Genomic DNA, 17,931 nt, shown 5'->3' with positions numbered 1-17,931 from the left:
TTGATACTTTGCATATTGGATTGTCATCATGACTTTTACCAGGAACTTTGTATGGTTCATTTCTCTTTCTTTCCCCATTCCAGGCTTTTATGTTTTGGGGGAGGGAAGCTCTACTTTTTCAGAGTGGTTGCTAAGAAAGAATCTTCTCTGTTTATAGGCTGCTAACAAATCCTAGGAGCTGAAAGACAAATATGGTGCTGTATTTGCAGAGAAGGAATGGAAGGAGGCCAGCAATTAGCAGCCTCCAGCACAAACACTCACAATGTGGCCTTTGAGAACGGTGGCTGGTGTTATGCTGATGACTTGAAACAATTCAAAAAGGTGTTTGCCTCAAGCTTTCACTGGCAAATTTATTTGCAGAAACCAGCCAGGGCTGTAGAACTTGATAGGATTGTAAAGCAGTGCAGTCTTTTTTTGGATCTCAAAGAAGCTTTTGCTTTACAGGAGCCAAGCTTCAGTGTGATTTGTATCCATTTTCAAAACAAGGCTCTTTGACCTTTGGGTCAGAGGCTGGGATGTCACGAACTAATAAAGGGAAGCTGGGGTAGGTATATCTCTGTTTATTTTTGAGAATTTATTCTTTTGCTGTTGCCTTAGAGCAGGAGGAGGTGGTGGCTGGGTTGGAGTTTAGTTTTTTTAGCACTCTACCATTTGAGTCATCCCCCCCTACTCTGCCATTTTGTTTGTGTGTTGTTTTGGAGATAGGCTCGCCCCATCTTTTCCCTGGCTGGCCTTGAGCGCAACCTCCTCCTGTCTGCTCCTCCAGAGTAGCTGGGATTACAGGTGTGTTATACCATGCCTGGGTTAGAAAGATTTTATGCAAAAAAAGAGAAAATGGTGTCCTATTCAACACAAATGTATAAGTGGGTGCTATGGCCAGAGTTCATGTGCTGGAACTTAATCCCTAGTGGAAGAGTGTTGGGAGGTGGGACCTTTAAGAGGTTATTAGGTCACTAGGGATCTGTCCTTGTGAGTGGATTAATCATGGTGAGAGTGGGTTACTCAGCACAGGAGTGGACTCCTGATAAAAGAGTGAATTCGGCTTCCCCAGTTCATTCTCTCCTGCTCTTTTGATCTTCCACCGTCTGCTATGGGATGGGAGCAAGAAGGCCCTCACCAGATCTGGTTTTTTTTTTTTAAATAGATCACACTGTCTCAGGTATGCTGGTATAGTAGCAGAAAACTGACTAAGAGCGTGAGTATTTAGGTTCTTCATTTCATAATTTCAGTATAAAAACTGGTTTCCTGGACCAAAATAGAGGGTTCTCAAATGCTGCTTATTTAAGCAGGTCTATGGGAGTGAAGCGAGCATCTTGTCTTCAGTCGGGAGACAGTAGACATAGTCAGAATAGCAATGGGTGTTGTCTGTGATGATGCTGATGGATGATGAACAGACAACCAACTCAGTGTCAGGCACTCTTCAAAGCAATCTTAACAGGGATAGCAACTCATTTGCTCTTCCATGTGGCACTGTCAGGTACTGTTATTACCCTGATTTAAAATGAAATAAAGGACATATGTAACTTGTCCAAATACACAGTAAATGTTAGAGCTGTGACCTGAATCCAGGTGGTTTAGTTCAGATCTATTTATCAAGCACCAAAGGAGGCTGATTATCTTGGTGTCTCAAAGCCTCATCATTTCTTCCCCATTTTTTTTATCAACAACACTTCTGGTTCTGGGGAGGCTACTTTTTTTTTTTTTTTTTACAAAGCCTACAAACAAAATTTATTCTTGCATTGACATTGAATTGCATAAGAACTCAGAATCCAAATTCTGTAAATAAAATTGTTGCCATCCTAAACTCTTTGAAAGTAATGGAGCTAGTTAAGTTTCAAAAGAAATTTTTTGTTCAAACCCTAGTCCCTCCCCCATTTTTTTCTGGTGGGGTTTGGACTCAGGGCTTCATTCTTGCTAGAGGTACTCTAACACTTGAGCCACACCTGGGGAGACTACTTGCCTTGAAAAGATTTTTTTCACTGTCTTGGTAGAGAAGAAAACCTTGATTGCCTTTTTTTCTTTTCCCCTAAGACTTCTTAAGAAATGCCTCTTTGCATAGACTTCTGGAGTGACTTTGGCAGAAACACATGGAGCTTTTGATGTGTAAAGGTCAGTGAAAGATTTAATACTATTTTTTTTCAACACAGTACAAAATCTGGAACTTCCCAATGCAGTACCAGCATTCCAAATGTCCCTTTTGTAATCCTGAAGTGCCTGGATTGATTCTTTACTTCTAGTTCCAAAGTATGTTGGAATCAGTCTATGTGCAAAAGGTGGAAAACAAGAGAATAACTGGCCATCAGCGTAGAAATATTTGGGTTCCTATTGGACTAGTTTCAGTCCTATCGTGGAGCTGAGATTTATCCATGATAACAGAGAGCTGTGTAAGCAGGGTTTGTTGTTGTCTTCGAAATGCAATGTACACTCCTTGTTGGCAAGGTCCCTCCTTGCCTTTTCATCCTTTGACAGATGATTTTGCAAATGTGATTCCCCGTCAGTAATTCCTTCATATATTCTTCTTCACCTAGAAACTTCTAGTGTAAATTCTTCCTTTTACCAACATAGGTGATGAAACAATGCCTTACATGCTTATTCAGAAACAAGTTAGGAGAGCAGAGGACCAGTACAACATAAATTTCCATAAACAGAAGACTATTTAAAACCAGAGGCTGTGTAGAGACTTACTTTTTATTTTATATTTACTGGTGCTTATGATTATTTTATAAAACGTGTGTTATTATTTTAGGATAGAAACTTAGTTAATTATAAGTACCAAGAACTTCAATTATGTCTTAATATTTATTGAGCATTTGTATGGCAAGGATCTGGTGCAGTCTTGGGAAGTTCTTTACATGAGGAGTGGGGTTTATAACACATACAGTGAGTTGTAGCTCAAGCCAACACACACAGGAGTGGGGACAAGAGGGTGGGTAAATGGTTCATAGAGGAGATAATATTTTAGCTAAATTTCGAAGGCCTCATTCATTCATTCCCAAGACATTGCTGAATGTGTACTATATGCCAGGCACTGTGACAGGTGTAGGGTACACAGTGATGAAAAGAAAGGCCCAGGCTCACCCTCGGAGTGGACTCAGAGGTGCTGAGAGGGACACGAACTGGCAAGGCCTACAGTTGGTATGAGCAGATAGCCATGGGTAGTAATCTTGATGACTGGAGGTTGTGTCAGGCTCAGATGTCACAGCAGGGGATGCCATCATTTGCTATGAGTCCGTCAGGACCAATTGTACCTGAGGGATACTGATCCAGAGAACAGAGTTATCAGCCCAACACTCTGCAGAGGCCAGCAGAGAAGACAGGCCACCTTTCCACCATTGCAGGAGGTTTCCCCAGGCCCCCAAGTCAACTGATGAAGGAAGACAGAAGGTGTGAAAGGAGCTGTTAGTGAGTGCACTTTGAGTTTAGAGTGTGTTTGCCAAAATTATGTCTTCTTGAACTGGAAAAATCTGAAGTGATATTGACTGTTAAACTTGAGCTAAAGTAAATTTTTACTGCCACCCAACTTGATGGGAGCTCATGGGGCAATTTAGTTGGCACCTACTGCATGATTTTGTTTTGATGAAATATCTGAAGTAGTCAAATTTCTAGAGACAGAAAGTAGATTAGTGTTCGCCAAAGCCTGGGTTAAATTGGGAGTGACTGCTATGGACTTGGGGTTTCTTGGGGTGGTACAAGTGAAATAAATTAGATAATGGTGATGGTCACTCAACTCCATGAACATACTAAAACGCACTCAATTATATACTTTAAAGGAATGTGGCTTGTGAATTATATCTCAATAAAAATACAAAACAAGATTAGACTGTTAAAGAAAATAAGGAAGCTATTATTCCCTAGCATATCTGAGTAGTATGAATAAATTCTACTATATCTGACAACTGTTACTCAAGCATCGATTTTCTAATTATTTCTACTAAAACAATAAACCTCATGAAAAACTTAACGGTATCAGAATTTACTTCAGGCACCACTTGCAGGTATATTTTTATGGTATTGGTGTTGGAACTCAGGGCCTTGCACAGCACTCTAGCACATGATCCTTGCCTCCAGTGCTTTTGTTTTTAGGTTGTTTTTCAGATGGGGTCTTGCGTTAACTTTGCTCAGGCTGGCCTTGGTCCTCCATCCTTCTGTCTCTACCTCCCCTGTAACTGGGACCACAGGCATGTGCTGCTATGCCTGGCTTGTTTTTAAGAAAGAGTCTTTCTCACTTTGCCCGGGATCCTCCTGTCTCCACCTCCTAGTGGCTGGGATTATAGTTGCGTCCTACCACACCTGACCCAAGTTCTTAGAAACTATGCAAAAATAAAACAGTGTACATGTCGGAGGCTTAGAAAGTTCATGTGAGATGACGTGTAAATCCAAATGCTCTGTCCATATGCTACTGTTTGGTGTTTTTCATGCTTTGAATTTAGAAATGATAAACTTTAAATGCTAAGTCAGAGCACTTGTTAAAAACATACACATTGTATTTTCTAAAGCCATTAAATACACTGAGCCACTACACATTTGTAAATTTTTAAAAAGTTTCCTTCTTTACTTTTAGGTCTGTATGTTGTTATAATAGAAAACTTGTATGTGAAAATAAATCACTGTCATTCTGTGTTAAAAGCAAGACCGAAAGTGGGCTTTTTCTTTTACTTTGTTTAAAAACAAATCTTTCCTGGCTGGAAGCCTGGTGGTCACCACCGCATCCCTCATTTCCTTCACTCCCCACCAGAGGCCAAATCGTGCTCAGTTTACCTTTGAAACGCCTCTCACCTGGATTCCCCTGGCCACTCCCGATGCAGATGACTAGTGCCCCACACCTGCACCACTATGGTGGCCCTGGCTTCTTCATGGCCAACTTGCTCTTCCCCAAGCCCCCAGTCACCTTCCTAAAGCTCCCTGCTGCCCGGCTTCTTCCCAGCACCTGCTCACCAGGCTTGACTCTGGCTAGATTGCTGAGTTATTTTCTTTACAAAGTTCTATTATTTCCAACATTTGTTCTTTTCTTAATTCTATTTGATCTCAGTAAACCAGGGAGTTTATGATTTTTTTAAAAATGATTTTTAAAAAGAGTCATCTTTTTGTTGAAGCTTCTTGATCATTTATTGCTCACTTTTCCTGTCAAGTGAGAGCTCACTTTGTTAGCTGCCTGAGGTTCTTTCTGGAACAAGATGGTCTGGAAAGGAACTTAGGGCATTGGTGTCTTAGCTCTTCATCTTGGTCTCCTGGAAGTTTTATATCCATAGCAGGAAGTTTGTGCCCATCGTTATTGTCTACATCTGATGCAGCTTCAGTACTTAGAGAAACATCAAGAATTAACAGTGAAAATACCTAAGTGTTAAACATTCTGCTCTGTTACATTTTCTCTACATTTTGCACGAGTTCCTCTTAATTTCCTTTGCTTAGTTTCAGCTTTCTGTAAGTTTAAGTTCAAGGCTGCACTCTCCTTCTCCAGGTGGCTCCCAGTTTTAGTGAGTTTACATTTAGGATAACACTTTTTCTTAAATAACTTTATAATGGAGATAAGGTTTCAAAATGTTTTTGTTTGGCCTGAATAAAAAACTTTTGTCTCTTCCTTCTTTATATTCATCTAAATTCTAAATAAAATTTTTATGGGGAAAAAATGCCAAAATATATTTAATATTAATTGTTGGTGATACAATAAAAGATGATATAATCTATTGTCTTAAACAAGAATTCCCAAATCTCTTTATCAAACAGCCCACTCAGCACACTGAGCCCTATTTAGAGAACTTTCCTCATAATGCCAAGGACAGACCCTACATACCTGGCTGGCATAGGGAGGAATGAGGTTAGGGTACAGTAGGAGTAAATAAAAGCCTGGCCATCCTCTGGCCTTGGGGGATGGTAGGAAGATGAAGAAACAGAGAGCAAATGAAGAGTGAAGGGCCTCTGGAGGTATACTTTATGGAAATTCACTTCAAGAGCAGTCTGAACCTCAGTCATATCAAAGTGAGTTGGGCAGAACAGTGTAGTCAGGCAGAAAGGGGCCTGGGGTTTAGCTTCCCAGGCTGCTCTCACTCTTTACATGACCTGGATGCAGACTTGGATATCTAGAGGTGCATATGATGGCAAGGTGAGGTGACTGTTTAGCAGAGCTGCTACACTGCTGGGCAGGGTTGGAGAAAGGCCATGGCAGACATTCAGGACTCTGAAGCCTGCAGGGCTAGTGGGAGGCTGAGTCAGCAGGAAATGATAATCTTGACCAAACCAAGGGAGAGCAGATTACCAACTACACCAGGCTCAGATGTCTGCTTTGAAAGCCAGGAGACACCCAGGGGACAAGAGACACAGTCCTGGAGACTAGAAGTAGAGGACATTGTGCCCAAGCACCCAGGTTTGCCACCATGTAGGATGTTAATTTCCCTTCTTAACCATTCATCTGAGAGCTATTGTGGGAAGAAAGCACAGGAGGGAGACTATTCTGGAAGACCATGCATTTTATCCCACTGAGTCATTATTTCCTAATATGAGTGCTGAAATCTTTGGAATGGACAGTTCAAACATTTAGTTAAATGTATATATTGCATATATACATTAAATGTGGTATATATACACACATTTTCTGTTACATATAAGTTATGATTTCTATAAATTAGAAGGTAGAGATTTGAAAGAGAATAATTAAGAAATTACATATTTTAGGCTTATTTGACTGTGTGTAAATTAAATATTTTACCTTACTACCACTTTTTTCTGATATTAAAAGAAAAAAATCTTAGTTGTAAAAAGTTTGGAAAGTAAAAGTGTTTCTAATAATTGAAGAGATGGCCGTGGTTAACATTTTGTGATTTGTTTTATAACTCTAATTTCAATATATATATGTACTCATTTGGCTGAACCTTGTAAAATTACTGGTATTTTACTGTTTTTGACTTGTAAAACTGGAGATTTCATAAGGTCAACCTAATTCCTTGGTCTAGGCACACACATGCATATACTCACACATACACGCTCATACGCAGACATATAAACATCTCCCTATGTTCTAGGTACAAATGCCCATAAGAAAACATACATTCTTCCTTACAGAAATGGGATCATGTTGTTTTGTAACGTTTTTTTCATTTAAAAATGTGTTGTAAGCATCAAATACATCATTAAATAGTTTCGTATATTGTCATTTTTAAATGATTACATGGTGTTTCACAGTAAAAGGTGCTAAAATTTTTATTAGATAAATAATATCAAAATATCTATGAGTAAATAACACTTAATATTGTTTGCCAATAGTAGTAAATTTCTAAATATCTATGGCTGGATATTTAGGTTTTTAATAATTACTCAATGTCAGAAATAATGTGGTAATACATGCACGTACAGCTAAATATTCGAACATATTCACAATTATTTCTTTTGAATAAAAGTGTATAGAAATAACATTGCTGGATCAATGGATACATTCCATTTTAAAGTTACCAGGGGTCAAATTTATTGTCCTCTACATTTCAGTATATATTTACATCCATATGAACATTGTAAGAAGACAAATTTTTGAATGGTTGTCAATTTTCTGAAACTGTAACTTATTTACTTTTGGTATACTTAGTAGTTCTGTGTTTTCTTAGTCATCATCTTTAAAGAGATTGTTTCTTCTTGGTCTTTGTTGTGCACTGCACTCCGGACTGGGCCTGTCCATTTGGGGGTTGAGCCTGTTCCCTCTGGTCACTAATTCTAATGCTGCATTTCTAGCCTCAGAACCAGTTGTTATGAAATTCCGTCTCTTTGAATCTGCTCCTGTTTTTTTCTGGAAATATTCCCCATAAAGATTTCATAAGCAGTTTAAAAGTTCAAAGATCTTGATGATTTAGTTTATTTTTTTCAATTAGCCAGTGAGGATATTGGCATCCTGGTTATGCTAGTAACTTTCTCAGTGTCACAGGTCATATGAGGGCAGCATGCAGAGTTCCGTAAAGCCAGCCTTCAAGTCTGAGCATATCTTTGTCATCTCACAGTTCTGATAGCATTCCCATAGGCTGTCATGGTCTGGGTCTCTGTGGAGGAACTATCAAAACAGATTCTGACTGATAGCGCTATATTCAAACTCTCTCTCTCTCTCTCTCTTCCTTTTTCCCTCCCTCTCTCCCTTCCTCCCTCTCTCTTTCACTTTCTCTCCCTCCCCAACCTCCTCTCTTGCCTTCTTACCCTATTTCTGACTTCTCAATTTTTATTTTTCTTCTTAAGAACTATTTGGCTGCTACAGCTGTTTTCTACAATATCATCTTTAAAAACTTCCTATTGGTTTGAAACATATTTTAAATGCTGCATTCTGACGGTGTTCTGCAAACTTGTAGACTGAAAAACCTTGGCAGTGCAGCCAAGAGGATCTAACAAATAAATTCAAATGTTTGATGTTGAGTAGGATCAGCCAACATGGCAACTTCAAAAAGAAAAGGTCAGGGAACTAGCCACTCACTGCCAACTATGTATTAGACTGTTTGTATATTTTATCTCATTTGCTTCTCAGATAAACATTACATGATTTTCTTTCTATTATACCCATTATACAAGCCAGCTGCAGTTGTCACCAGTTCAGGGCCACTTCCTTAAAATCCAGAGTCTGAGTTTGGAAAATATTATTTTCATGGTATTTTGAGGAGCTATATTGACAAAGCAAGATGTTCATTTTCTCTCAAACATTTCCTTTTTGTGAACTCTAAATTTTATAACAGTCCTCAAATAACAAGTCATTATCAGTGCCACACACAGTCAAAAAGAACCTTAGAAACTTGAGGATTTGAAGTTTACACAGTAATCCTTGTTATTGCTTTAAATCTTTTCTTGCTGAGAAAAAGTGAGTTATGCAGTTGGAAGATCATTCATGACTCCATTTAGAAAATAGGTCATCTCACTTAAGCGTCATCAGTGTTGAGAACTACGATCTGGTTTTCAATACAGCTGTCTCGCAATTTGTCTTTGATAGTGAAAGAAATACCATGCCCGTTAATCCACAAGCAGATGTCTGCTAAGTTTTTTGTCGTGTCATCTGACAGCTGTGTGTGTGTGTGTGTGCGTGCACACATGCGTGTGCTGAGTGATGTTGAGTGGGCAGGAAGTCTGGAGAGCACTGAGCTCACAGTCCATAAGCATTTGGGGATTTGTCTTTTAGTAGGGAGAAGGAAAGACAGAGTAACTGAAAGAGAGAGACAATTATGTTTTAGGTACTTAATTATAAAATATTTTGCATGTGATTAAAAGCCTTCTCTATGCAATTCTGTGAATGAGAAGAGTCAGAGTAACAAAAGACAGACTATATACCACAGAAAGGAAGAGCATCGGGAATTGTAAAAGAAGTGACAAGACAGGTGAAACGCATGGAGAAAAAGAAAGGCTACACAGAGAAAAGTAGGAAAGAGTCCTGGCTAAGAGGTGAGGGCAAAACCAAAGCCTCAGTCACAAAGCAAGCCAGGTATCCTTGGTGACAACAGACTGAGAAACCCACTGCCCTTTTATAAGCTTTCGATTCAGTGTGGTGATTTGGTGTGACAGTCGCTCCTCTGGCAAGGCAGTCCAGAATTGGAGAAGAAATCCATTGTTGCTGCCTGTATCTCAGAATGCTACAGCTGGGTGCAATCTTGAGAGGGGCTTATTCTTTGAGACTGAGCTATTCTGGGGACCTGAAAACAAATAACAATTGCAAGTCAGGGAGGCTGGTGACCCCCTCCCACAGTGTCTAGGTAGGAGATAATTGCCAGAGGCAGTGGAGGAGGAGGGGAGGGTTGGACATGGACCCATTGAGAAGCATAGGCAGTGGAGAGCTCAGACTGTGGTTAAGTGGTGGTGGAAGGCCTAACCTCGGTGGCAAGGAGGCCCCCTGGTCTGAAGACTACTGCAGAGACTGAGAACTCCAAGCCCATGGCTGGCAGATCACTTGATCTCCAGAGTTGCCTCCCTGCCAATAGAGACACCTGCACAGCCATGTTTATAGCAGCACTATTCATAATAGCTAAGTTATGGAACCAGCTTAGGCGCCTGTCAACAGATGAATGGATAATAAAAACGTGATATGTATTCATCATGGAATTTTATTCAGGCATAAAGAAGAACAAAATTACGTCATTTTTAGAAGAATGGCTAGAAGTGAGATCATCATGTTCAATGAAATAAGCTGGACTCAAAATGACAAATACAGCATGTTTCTTCTCATATGTGACACGAAAGTACAAAGGGCTCTATTTGGGAAGAGGAAGGGGACTGGTTGGAGGGGTGAGGTTGAAAAATAGAGGGTAGTGGGGGAGTGAATATGGTGAAAGTATGTTGTGTACATGTATGAAAATGTAATAATTAGCTTCATTATTTTGTATAATTAATGTACACAAATCAAAATAAATGGATAAAAACGAATAAATTAGCCCTTTTAAAAACTGTGCTAGACTATTCACAATAGCCAAGTTATGGAAACAGCCAAAATGCCCCACCACTGACGAATGGATTAAGAAAATGTGGTATCTATACACAATGGAATTTTATGCAGCCATGAAGAAGAACGAAATGTTATCATTCGCTGGTAAATGGATGGAATAGGAGAACATCATTCTGAGTGAGGTTAGCCTGGCCCAAAAGACCAAAAATTGTATGTTCTCCCTCATATGTGGACATTAGATCAAGGGCAAACACAACAAGGGGATTAGACTATGAGCACATGATAAAAGCGAGAGCACACAAGGGAGGGGTAAGGATAGGTAAGACACCTAAAAAATTAGCTAGTATTTGTTGCCCTTAACGCAGAGAAACTAAAGCAGATACCTTAAAAGCAACTGAGGCCAATAGGAAAAGGGGAACAGGTACTAGAGAAAAGGTTAGATCAAAAAGAATTAACCTAGAAGGTAACACCCACGCACAGGAAATCAATGTGAGTCTATGCCCTGTATAGCTATCCTTATCTCAACCAGCAAAAACCCTTGTTCCTTCCTATTATTGCTTATATTCTCTTTACAACAAAATTAGAAATAAGGGCAAAATAGTTTCTGCTGGGTATTGAGGGAGTAGGGGGGAGAGGGAGGGGGTGGGATGGGTGGTAAGGGAGGGGGTGGGGGCAGGGGGGAGAAATGACCCAAGCCTTGTATGCACATATGAATAATAAAAGAAAAAAAAAAACTGTGCTAGTGTCTTCCTAGGGAACTGGCCAAAGACAAACTTTCAGTTGCAGCTCATTTCTACTTGCCAGCCACAGGCTATCTTTTCTGGAGGTTAGGGGAAAAAATGCCAGCAATTCTGGGGGATGCCTGTGCTATCAGCAACTCTGATAAATAAACAACTGATTAGCTGATACAAAAGCAGTATTGAGACTTTTCTTAAAGTTTCTGAATAGCTTGAAGTCTCTCTGTGTTTTTTTTTTCTTTCATTTTGAATTAGGTTTATTTTATTGATACTGAATCATTAAGATGAGAATTATCAGTGGAGTTATGAAAGAGTTGTGTCTTGCTGGATCAGCACTCCTGCTTGAGTCAGAGGTACTTAGTTGAAACATTGGTGGCATTTAGTAGGAACTGTTGAGCCTGAATGCTTTAAATGCCAAGTTTGAGTGGAATTTTGGTTTTGACATCCCATTCCTTCTATCAAAGCTCATCTATGGAAAAAACAATGGCATGGTTCAAATCTAGGCTAATGTCTTTGACTAGGTACAGCAAAAAAGTGCCACTGGTGGGCATTGCATTGTAGAATGTCTACGTCAATCTAATCTTGAGACCATTTTTTAATCTATGATTAAAGAATAGTCAGCAAGTCATCAAAAAGGTATGCTGATTCCTTGCTATTTTGTTCAAGGGAATTTTTCCAGTATGAGTTTTATCTATAAATTCTTTATACTTCATCAAGAGCTTATCTGTACTTGAACCCTGGTGAAAAACATTGATATTTCATGACTGTCCAATGAACAGCATCTGATATTACCAACTCTCACTTTCACTTAGTATTTTAACACTACATATATATATATATGGAGAGAGAGAGAGAGAGAGAGAGTATGAGAGCTACAGACTCAGGGGAGCCCTCACAAATGGGATCATTGAAGAGACTGCTGATAAGTCCCTTTAATTCTGAGTGGGTGCTGAGCCTGCTTCATAGCTGATGGTTGAGAATGTAGGTGGGACCAAAGGAAATCAAATAGTCTGGTCTTGTGGAGTTAGGTGCCAGCTAGAGGGTTCACCAGTCTTGTGCCTGAGTATCATCTGAAGAACTCCTGGTATCCATTTCCTGCCTCTTTTTTTGCCTCATCAGCACATACCCTTTCCAAGTTGTGCTGTTATGACTTGGAAATGTGCCGTGTTTCTCACTGAGGGTGCTAACACCGTGGAAGAAACCCTTGCAAAATTGGTGCTATAGACTACATGTGTTCCTCTCAAGTACATATGTTAAACCCTAAACCCTAATGTTATGGTATCTGGAAGTGGAGTTGATTAGGTTATAAGAGTAGACTCATGAATAGGATTTGTACCCTTATAAAAGAGGTCCCAGAGAGCTCTCTTCTGCCACCAAGTGAGAACACAGTAAGAAAGCAGCTATTTAATGAGGAAGGGTGACCTCTTGGACATCAAATCTGCTAGAGCCTTGTTCTTGGACTTGCCAGCCTCCAGATCCATGGGAAGTAAATTTCTGCTATTTATAGGGTCCCCAGTCTATGGTAATTTGTTATAGCAGCCTGCATAGACTAAGAAACTCGGGAACACTGAGTTCTAAATGTTGACAAGAGAGAAATCTGGAAATAGGTTTTGGATATCTTTAGGATAGACTCCATATCGAGAGTTTTAGCTACCAAACTGAGTTATGTGAGTTCATAAAAGGAGATAGTGCTTCAATATCTAGTCTTATAAAAAGTCAGCAAAATGTTATTTTGCAAACGAAGACCGCATGAAAATTTTTATGACAGAAACTTCTAAACTCACTGGGGGTAGTCACATGGCTTTGATCAATGTACAGACATGTAAAGACAATGGAGAAAGTCAAGATCAGAGATGGGGATTTGTCACCTGGTGGAGGAAAGCTACTATTGACTCAGAGCTGCTGGTACAGGTGGATTGAAGTGGAGTTTTCTGGTCTATCCAAGAGTGTACATAATTAATAATATGTGAGAAGACTGTAAGATTTCTACCTTTCTGGGACATGGAATTTTTTTTTGTATTACTGAATAAACATTAGTTGTTTTTTGTTGAGATGTTCTATGAGTGTGTATATGTGTGTGTTGAAAGGTATCAGTGAACTACTTAGTGTTATCTTCTGTCTCTGACATAACAGAGAATTTGTTTGAAAATTCCAAATTGAGGATATGGTTGACATGAGGGGGGATTTCAGTCATTATCATCTTCAAGAACAAGATAGATTTTCTGCATACATCATCCATTGAGAACTGGGGAGCAGAAAAGAAGTGAGCAGGAATGGCTGGTCTTGAAAGACTGAATTAGTCTGCTCTGGCTGTCATAACAAAGAACCACAGACTGGGTGGCTTACCCAACAGAAATGCATGTTCTCACACTTGTGGAGGTTTGAAGTCAGAGATCAAGCCAGCAGGGTTGGTTTCTTCTGGAGACTTCTCTCCCTGGGTGCAGATGGCTGTCTTCTTTCCGTGTGTTCATATGATTTTCTCTCTGTGTATGTCTGTCTCAATTTATCTTCTTACAAAGATAGAAGTCATATTGGATTAGGCCCTCCCATAAGATCTTGTTTTACTTCAACTGCATCTTTAAAGGATCTGTCTCCAAATACAGTCACATTGTGAGGTTCTGGGAGTTAGGGCTTCAGTGTATGAATTTTAGGACGGACACAATTTAGCTCTGTCCTGACAGTATTGATTCAGAACATGGGTGCTTTGCTAAACCCCAGGATGGTTTGGATGGTACATGCTGCTGCTGAGATATATTCACACATATCTCAACTTGCTGTCTCTCTTCCTTTACCCACCACTTAGCTGGAAAGGTGTCTGGTGCACGTAGGGAGTTGATAAATATTCTTTTCTTTTCTTCCTTCATTTTTCCTTCCTTCCTCTACAAGTTCCTCAGATTACGTTAAATTTTCTAGCCTCGGGTAATTCTATAACTCTTGCCATGGGGTTTTGAATGAATTGCAGTGTCATGAATCCTGGGAATTGGCTTTGATTTTTCCTTATTTTTTGATAGGCTTTTTATTCACCTTATTTCAGATTCCTGCTCTGAAGAGTAGGTGCAGGTTCTAAAACTGCATTCAATTTTAGTTACTTGTACGATGTGAGCACATGTGCAGAAGAGTAGTCTGGAGGGATATGTTTCAAAGTGTAATCCCTATCCAAATGAGAACCCTAGGCTATCCTCTTTTTTGCTCATCTATATTTTTATTTTTTCCTATACTAAGTATCTATTGCTTATTCAATTAAAAAATTAAAATTGCTTTGAAAAGTCATTCCCAGGCTTTCTGCAATATCATTGTAGGGTTTGTTACCTGTTCACTGATGTTGTTAATAATAACAAGAGTTTTATTTGAAATGGCACTTATTTTTGGAAGAGACAGGGACAACTGAGTCACCCATCACATTTTAGGGGAAAGGATGAAACAAGAAACCTCAAGGGAACAGGTGAAGACTTGCTTCTGTCTTGTACTGAAAGTTTTTTGGGTCAAGATATATGTATGTGTATGAGCTCAGATGGAACTTTCCTGAACTCTGGGGGGGCTGGATTTAGCAGTGAGCTTAGGCTCTGGGCCACTTAGCGAGTCGTCCAGCAGAGAGTGGCTAACATATCCTGGGGCTCTGTGTATTTACAGCTGTCCAGCAGGCACACTGTGTCCTGGAGCATGCTGGGCTTGCCTGTCTCTAAGTGGTTTGACTATTCCAAGCACTTTCCAAAAGCACCAACTGCCCAGCTAGTTCATGGCACTGACCTCTCTTGCCTTGATGAGTCACAGCTCATAGATACTCAGGCCGGGCTAAAACATGTCAGTTACTGACTAGGTTCCTCACTGGTTACTGTGTGCTTTTAGAAACTAAAGTTAGCTTTCTGCAATGAAACACTTTTGTGCTGGATTGGGCATATACCTTTTCTTGTCATGCTGTGCACAGTAAGATGCTATTACATTTGTGGATGCAGAGTGTGTGAGAGTGGTGAAGGGGAAAATAGATGAAAGTAGCTGTTTAACTCTGAGTGCACAGCTTGATCAAAAGTGTGTTTAGCACCAAGCTTGGGTGGTTTAGAAGGAAGAATATAGGCTTGGGAGATAGATATCAGATTCTGAATCCAATTTCCATCACGGATTATAATACCTTCTACATGTTGACAAATTATTTACCTTCTTGCTTCAGTTTCCTCATCTATAAAATGGGCACAAAGCAGATTTCCTCTTAGACTTACTATAAGGATAAAGATATAGATCACATGTAATTAACAGCCTGATAGAAAGGAGGTATTCAATATTCTTTTCTCTCTGGTCAGTTTTCATGATTCTTGTTAACAGCTACCATTGACCAAGAATTCTCAAACTTTTTTTTTGGAAAGGGTTAAATAGTAAATATTTCAGACTTTGTGGGCCAGAAGGAAAAACTGAGGATATTTTATACATACTGCCACAAAAAGAGAAAACATTTCTGCCACTTTTTATTGATAAAATTAAGAATATAATCTTAAAAAATAAAGCATATATTTTTGAATATGAGCCTACTAATGAAAAGGAAGGAATTCTTTTGAGGTAGCTAAAATTTCACTTAAATTAGTTCAAAGTTAGTGTTTCCTCTCATCAAATTGATGGCCAACGTTCTCTGTACAAAACATTCTTTTTTTTTTTTTTTTTTTTTTTTTTTTTTTTTTTTATTTATTTATTTTTTTTTATTTTCATTTTTCTTTTATTATTCATATATGCATACAAGGCTTGGTTCATTTCTCCCCCCTGCCCCCACCCCCTCCCTTACCACCCACTCCACCCCCTCCCGCTCCCCCCCTCAATACCCAGCAGAAACTATTTTGCCCTTATCTCCAATTTTGTTGTAGAGAGAGTATAAGCAATAATAGGAAGGAACAAGGGGTTTTGCTGGTTGAGATAAGGATAGCTATACAGGGCATTGACTCACATTGATTTCCTGTGTGTGGGTGTTACCTTCTAGGTTAATTCTTTTTGATCTAACCTTTTCTCTAGTTCCTGGTCCCCTTTTCCTATTGGCCTCAGTTGCTTTAAGGTATCTGCTTTAGTTTCTCTGCGTTAAGGGCAACAAATGCTAGCTAGTTTTTTAGGTGTCTTACCTATCCTCACCCCTCCCTTGTGTGCTCTCGCTTTTATCATGTGCTCATAGTCCAATCCCCTTGTTGTGTTTGCCCTTGATCTAATGTCCACATATGAGAGAGAACATATGATTTTTGGTCTTTTGAGCCAGGCTAACCTCACTCAGAATGATGTTCTCCAATTCCATCCATTTACCAGCGAATGATAACATTTCGTTTTTCTTCATGGCTGCATAAAATTCCATTGTGTATAGATACCACATTTTCTTAATCCATTCGTCAGCGCTGGGACATCTTGGCTGTTTCCATAACTTGGCTATTGTGAATAGTGCCGCAATAAACATGGATGTGCAGGTGCCTCTGGAGTAACAGTCTTTTGGGTATATCCCCAAGAGTGGTATTGCTGGATCAAATGGTAGATCGATGTCCATCTTTTTAAGTAGCCTCCAAATTTTTTTCCAGAGTGGTTGTACTAGTTTACATTCCCACCAACAGTGTAAAAGGGTTCCTTTTTCCCCACATCCTCGCCAACACCTGTTGTTGGTGGTGTTGCTGATGATGGCTATTCTAACAGGGGTGAGGTGGAATCTTAGTGTGGTTTTAATTTGCATTTCCTTTATTGCTAGAGATGGTGAGCATTTTTTCATGTGTTTTCTGGCCATTTGAATTTCTTCTTTTGAGAAAGTTCTGTTTAGTTCACATGCCCATTTCTTTATTGGTTCATTAGTTTTGGGAGAATTTAGTTTTTTAAGTTCCCTGTATATTCTGGTTATCAGTCCTTTGTCTGATGTATAATTGGCAAATATTTTCTCCCACTCTGTGGGTGTTCTCTTCAGTTTAGAGACCATTTCTTTTGATGAACAGAAGCTTTTTAGTTTTATGAGGTCCCATTTATCTATGCTATCTCTTAGTTGCTGTGCTGCTGGGGTTTCATTGAGAAAGTTTTTACCTATACCTACTAACTCCAGAGTATTTCCTACTCTTTCTTGTATCAACTTAAGAGTTTGGGGTCTGATATTAAGATCCTTGATCCATTTTGAGTTAATCTTGGTATAGGGTGATATACATGGATCTAGTTTCAGTTTTTTGCAGACTGCTAACCAGTTTTCCCAGCAGTTTTTGTTGAAGAGGCTGCTATTTCTCCATCGTATATTTTTAGCTCCTTTGTCAAAGATAAGTTGCTCATAGTTGTGTGGCTTCATATCTGGATCCTCTATTCTGTTCCACTGGTCTTCATGTCTGTTTTTGTGCCAGTACCATGCTGTGTACAAAACATTCTTAACTTACAGGGCATACAAAAACAGGCAGTGGGTTGAATTTACACCACAGGCCACTGTATGGCAGTCTTTACTCTGGAATATTTATTAACAATGCAATGTTTGCTTATGGTTCCACTCCATTCATTAATGATGAGTAAGTAACTTGAAATCATAATTGATATCTAAACAACTGCTGGAGGGCTACATTCTGAGGAGGAGGCCAAAATAATTAAATCCTTAAGACTCTTGGAAGCTGACAGGGTATTTAGTCTTATTTAACTTAAATGATTCTTTAAAGAATATCACCCTTTCTGGCTGAAATCTGGAAAACAGTAGGAAGAAATTAACAGGCCACACAAACTGACCACATACCAAGAAAGATCAAGGAATGAATGATTATGAAAACAGAAAGTTATTCAAACAGATTCTTTCTGCTTTTGATCAAGTATAAAATGGCCATCCCTGTGTTCAGT

General features: G+C 39.3%; 1 long non-coding RNA gene across 3 annotated transcripts in view; it reads left to right on the top strand.

Annotated features, from left to right (window-relative positions):
* The first annotated feature begins 365 nt into the window (after positions 1-365).
* Positions 366-17,931, top strand: part of LOC109695375 (uncharacterized) — a 74,169-nt gene continuing 56,603 nt past the window's right edge. For all 3 annotated transcript variants that reach the window (XR_012441519.1, XR_002213206.2, XR_012441520.1), the window contains exons 1-2: positions 366-544; positions 2,032-2,109. This is a non-coding gene — a long non-coding RNA (uncharacterized lncRNA). The remainder of the gene's footprint in view (positions 545-2,031; positions 2,110-17,931) is intronic.

Source organism: Castor canadensis, chromosome 14, assembly GCF_047511655.1.
Source record: "Castor canadensis chromosome 14, mCasCan1.hap1v2, whole genome shotgun sequence".
Taxonomy (NCBI): domain Eukaryota; kingdom Metazoa; phylum Chordata; class Mammalia; order Rodentia; family Castoridae; genus Castor; species Castor canadensis.
The sequence above is the reverse complement of the archived record's forward strand: the minus strand, read 5'-3'. Positions and strand labels throughout refer to the sequence as shown.